Raw genomic sequence first — 4,715 nt, 5'->3', positions numbered from 1 at the left:
AACAACAAAACAAACAAGAGGGAAAAAAAAGAAAAAGCAACCCCAAACCAGCAAAGGAAATAAGGCTCTTGTGGATTTCCAACTTATTACTGTAATAATTAAAGCTACTTAGAACCAGGACATTTACTGAGCAGAAGATTTTGTTTCTTACTGAGTTCCTTTGCATCATGCCAGTATCAACTTTTTTTCCCATATGTGCTACTTTTCAGAATTTCCCTTTAACTACCTTGTCTCTGCAGCACAGTTGAAGTGACTTTTCTGCTCTTCTGCAGCCCCTTGGCTACCTGTGGTTGCTTGGGCATGGGATCAGGGCAGGGGGAGATGGTTAGTGGAGTGCTGCTAGCTGGCAAGCCCGAGTCAATCAAATTCACATCTACCCTGTTTTATTTTCAAGATTGTAATCGCAAGTTCAGTCTTCAGAAATTGTCTTTTTCAAGTCTAAAATTATGAAAGAGCACACTTCAGCTGTGGAAAGAGATTTGCTCTTTATGGGTTAGTGTTTTAGTGCTGTGTTAAAAGGTCAGTACAAAAAGTAAGAACTTGTCTTTGTAGTCAATTTTTTTAAATGATGCTTTTTAAAAGTCGTAATCACACTGACATTTGATACTGCATACTCTTATCTATGCAATCCCTCACTGGATCTTCTTTGGAAGGCTATTCAGCATAAAAAAACGGGTATGTTAATAACATAACTTTCATAAAACACAAAATTCCGCACGTGTCGTTGTCTACAAATGCCAATGATAACTTGACCATGGTCCAAAACGGAATTCAGAACCATCCCTACTGATCAGTAGCAACCAAATGTTGGCTTACATTTAAAAGGGAGTAATAATTTTTTTTTAAACCAGCATGTTTCAAAGTGAAGTTAGAAATTATGAATGTAGGAAGTGCTGGTACAGTGTAGATACATCTCTTGTTTTTATAAACAAGTCTTCACAAAATAAAGTGCTCTTAAACATTTTTCACCCTACCATATATTTAGTGACCTGTTTATATAACTGATTGTAACTGTATTGGCTTCCATAAGGTGGTCCGCTACAGCTGAGATTTTCTGAAAGCTGGGGTATGCTCTATCTCTATGTACTTTGCTTTGAGATAAGCCTAAAATTTCTTCCTGACTGGAAATTAGATAGACTGTCTTGCTGACACCTGCTTTTGTGAAAAGTAATGTTTCTCAGTATTCAGTCAAACCGTGGTAAGCTAAATGAAAGGAAGTGTGTGTGGGGGAGCAGGGCAGGGGGCAGGAGAGAGACCAACCACAAAAAACACCAAAAGAATGAACAACAAACCACCCCCACAAAGTTTTACTGTTAGTTGCACAAATTGGCAAGGAGCTGGTGTCCAGTCAGATGTTCCTATCTAAGCCAGTAGATAATTTAGCATGGTCTTAAGAAGGGCTGATGCCAGTCTGAGGATGTTATGTTCTTATTTAATCGCTTATTTCATCTGTGGGCATCTGTCTGAGCAAGTCACCAACGGCTTCCTTTTTCTAGTTAATGAAGAAGAACCAAGTGATTTCTAGGTGGAGTCATCTGGCCTATTCCAAGCTCTGTATTTGCACCCCAGAGTTTATTATTCTCAACTAAATTGAAGTAGGAATCCAGATAACTAGCTCAGATGTGAACAGCAGTGTTTGGTAAATGAGTTGCACCGTATCTGACTCTTCTGAGTAGATGTATATATTGAAAGATTTTGGGGTCTGATTGGCTGTTAATTTCTTGCCTTTTGGATGGACATGCAAGGGCATAAACTTGTAGGCTCACTGGTGTGAGGAATGCTGTATAGCTGGGATTTATCTCTATTGTTACATACTGTAGTGCCCAAAGCTTTAGCCATGGTTTTCTAATTGAAAAAAAATTGCTGTCTGTACTGCCCCAGGAAGGAACTGAGTCTCAGAGTTGTTTCTTACTCTTCCCCCCTTGCTTTGTGGGGAAAGTGAATGGCTTCCAACCTTCTGGGAATGCCACTTACTATTTTTCTTTTTGTCCACCTGTGCCTGGCTAAAATCTAAGTACCCTAAAGCAGCACCATGTACTAGCATCATGCACTTGCTCATGGGACAGGTAAGAGATTCAGGCATGCACATCCTGGGCACCTGGTCCTTGCAGCCCTCATTGCCACAATGAAGGCAAGGCTAATACAGTTAGTTAAGGACATGAAGGGATGGGAAGCATTTTTTTTCTATCATGAAAACAGAGGAATACGGCTGAGCAGCAAACTCTGCATATGGAAAAGTTCTGTGGCATTTGAAGGGACATCTCACTTGGTGATCAAAGTGTTTCACTTCACTGTCATTGTAGAACTGGGACATAAGATTGTTTTCTGGTTACAGATCTAATGGAAACAAATTTCCTGTCACTATCTTTTTGCTATATTCAATGTGCATTCTGTGACTATGCTGCCTATGAAGTTTTGCCATGTGAGTCAGACTGAGTTCTTTCTATGTTAAATTAAACTTTAGAACTTTCCAGATCCCTTTTCGTACTAAAGAATAAGGTTAGTTACACTGTCTGCGACCTGTAAACTGTCTTAAATTCCATCTCCCTGTTGGAGATCAACATTGTCTGTCATTCATTTCAGAGTAAAAGTACATTTCCCTGTACCAATGACACGATGATTGTAATCCCAGAAGTGGTCACAAGACAGACAGGCTTGTGTGAAATGGTGAAAAAGACTGTGCACGCTGCTTGGGTAAAATGTAGGGTGCTGTTGCTGAACAGTTTGCTCTTTCAGTGCCTGAGAAGGAAGGTGAGAATACAGATTTCTGTAAGTGACTTGTGTAAGATGGAATAACAAAAGTGTTTTCCTACTTCAGCTGATGATTTGTGCTGTCTGTCATTGTATGTGCATGAAATACACTGTGCCACACTTTTCTTGAGTTGTGTTTTGATGGTTGGGTTGCCTTTATCTGACCTTGCTTTGTGCTCTTCTGGGAAATGACCTGTAATATGTTGTAAATAATTTAGATGCTCATGTTTATATAGTAGCAATTGGCAATCCATCACTTTACAATTCTTCCATATAGCTATCCTATTAAAATGTAATATTTATTAAAATCAGAATCAATGTTGGAACTGCTTACTGAGATCTAAACCCTTCTGAATCTTTGCTATGTTTGAATCCATAAAATGCAAATTAAAGTATTTTCTGCTACAACTTGTTTTGTGAATGTAGTTTTTGGGGTTTTGTTTGAATTTATTTTCTTTGAATTTGTGCTTTAACTACACTGAGTAGAAATTGCATAACTCAAATTATTTACATGTCAGTCATTTAAGCTTAAGATGAGGGGAAGGCTTTCGTTCTCACTTTTTGTTCAAAAGAGGTGTGCAACCTGTATACCTGTTGCTGTTTACAGTGCATTCTGGTGTGTTGGCACAGCGTGTCTCAGAACTACAATACGGTCCTGTATGAATCTAGCCAAATGTAGGCCCTCTTTAAGTCCAGTTGTTTTAAAAAGTAAAAAAAGCTTGTTTTGAAGTGAAATTTGGTCTGTTCTGTCCCTGTCTGGGAACACCTTATAAAATCAATTCTGTAAATATTTTTTTCTGGTTGGTTCTTCCAGTGGGGCTGGGCTCTTCATGTGAAATTATTTCCCTGAAAGGGTTTTGCAGCTCTCTGCTTTATCCCATGTATGCATTTTAACAAATTATGTTAATAAGATTTGATGCACATATTTCATCCCCAGTTCAGGTGGGTAAGTGCTTGTTACAGGGGATGATAGTTAAAGTGATTAAATTTCAAATCTTACCTTTCAGGTTGTTGTTTAAATCTCCTTTGTTTGAGAGCATGTAATTGCCATGATTGGTTGTAGTCAGTTGTCACTCCACTCTTTTGCCTGCATACTGTGGCACAGGGATTAAACTTGGTTTAAGTGCAAAATTCTCATAATTAAAATTCTGCTGTGCAGCTCTATCCACTGTGGGAAAAATGTAATTCTTGCAGCCTTTTCTTGCACTAGGTCTTCAGGCAGTTTTGTACAAACATGACTGTAGAACGCCAGAGGGTTTAATAACATTTCTGTTCTTCCAGCCCTGTGGCACCTTTTTAAATTTCTGGCTGATAGTTTAATTGGCTTCTTCCATGGACATTTGGGAAGAAGTGAAGAAACTAATGGAAGCCCTGGAGAGCATACAGTTTCCAGGCTGTACTGTGCTTGCTGCCAGACGTGCAGGGCTCATGCTCTGCTTTTTCTCAAGAAGGCCCAAAACCCAAAGATTCTGTGGAAGGCACAGGATATGAGTATGGCACTCTCTGCTTTTGGCTTCATATCCACTCCCTATCTCTTCTATTTTTCCTGCATATTCTCTGTGAATTGCATACAAGAATTCTCCATTTCTTAAACTTACCAAAGAAGTTGCATATGAGAAAGCATCAAGCCTGTCCACCACTGGGGGGATTCTGTAATAACACCTCAAAATGAACTGCTTTTATAGAAGTAAAGATTACTATAAAAATAGGGGTTTCTCCTGGGGAAATGTGAATTGAGTTACAGTATTTGTTTCACATGGGGAAGGAGAAAGAGATGCTGGAAGTGCAGAATTCACAGCAGAACATACCAGTCAGTATTGGGCACAATAAAAAGACCTGAATTAGAGTTAGGCTTCTTGCTCACCCTAGATTAATATTAATTATTTTTAGGCTTGCTATGTGCAAATGTCACATATTACAATGGCATTTATCCACCATTTCCAGTGCAAAGCACCATATCTATC

The sequence above is a fragment of the Dryobates pubescens genome, chromosome 6 (assembly GCF_014839835.1).
Source record: "Dryobates pubescens isolate bDryPub1 chromosome 6, bDryPub1.pri, whole genome shotgun sequence".
NCBI lineage: Eukaryota > Metazoa > Chordata > Aves > Piciformes > Picidae > Dryobates > Dryobates pubescens.
The sequence above is the reverse complement of the archived record's forward strand: the minus strand, read 5'-3'. Positions refer to the sequence as shown.